A 1284-nucleotide genomic window follows, 5' to 3' on the forward strand; every position below is an offset into this window, starting at 1 on the left:
GTTTACAGCCGAGATCGTCATATATTTTTCTGAGAACTAACAAATATCGCAAATCGACTGTTGTTTTATGCAGGAAATTGCAAGCGCACACACAGAATCAACGAGCCTATGACAGTACTACGACTTGTATTGATGACAGGACAGTTGATTGACTACCTTTTTCCCCAGATCTAAATCCGTGTGATTTTTTTTTATCTCAAGCCCTGTTAACACTTGAGGTGTATGCGTCGTCACACGCTCGAAGAATCAGAAGGCAGTATTTGTCTTCTGATTTCAAGAATTTCGGCAGACGAAATTCGACTAGTGTTTGACAATGTTTTCAGAAGATATCAAGCTGTTCTTTTGGCAGAAGGGCGTTATTTGCAGTCCCTACGGTAGACAAAGGTTATTAGCATATTCTCAACTCTGGCAAAATGTGCCCACTGTTACGCGGCAGCTGCTGCTGGAATTAGTCGAATCTTGTGCGAACTTTAGAGATCCGCTTCGAAGTAAGTGAGGCATCCTACACCTAGACACGTCGCTGTGCCATATTGCGGTTGATTTCTCGCATACAAAGAGCAAGTCAGGACAATTTTGTAAATGCAGGAAGGAGAGCTTCGGACTGCTAATGTTAAGGAAAATTTTATGGAATATGTTACACAAGAAAACAACAAGAATAATGTTTTATTTATTTTTATACAATTGTACGTACTGCAAATTACGTATTTGACATTCTGCTGAAAGATAAAATATGCATATATACCAAGTAGTAAACAATATCATAATATAGTAGCAAATATCTGAGTACCAGTACTGAAAGTATCGAATATAATAGCCTTTCACTACTACATAAGTGAGAAATTGTATGCAATACTCACTCAGTATATAAGAAACACAACTGCAGAGGGAAAAACAAGATATTGTGTGCATATCTTTAAAAAGCATTATTGTAATTGAGTGCCTTAGTCTAAGAAAAATATTTCATGGCGCGTTTGTGTAGCATGGAATTTATGTCTAGGCCAATATTTGATTTTGTTTAAAATACTTCCTCATTTTGCTTACGTCGATACTTGATCTCATACCAAATCTGTTTCGTGCAAACATAGCATTTTGCATTCTAAATGCGTCTTTTTGCGTTAATGTAAATCTAAGAATAGTGAAATTGTAACCAATAACTTGCGATACTGCTGATATAGATACAATTTTAGGCAGTGGTATCGATACTACATATCTTCTCGAACTTGATATTAAAATGTTCCTTGACGCATACCAGATTAAGATTCACATTTTACTTAGCATATTTGG

Source organism: Schistocerca americana, chromosome 2 (assembly GCF_021461395.2).
Source record: "Schistocerca americana isolate TAMUIC-IGC-003095 chromosome 2, iqSchAmer2.1, whole genome shotgun sequence".
NCBI classification, from domain to species: domain Eukaryota; kingdom Metazoa; phylum Arthropoda; class Insecta; order Orthoptera; family Acrididae; genus Schistocerca; species Schistocerca americana.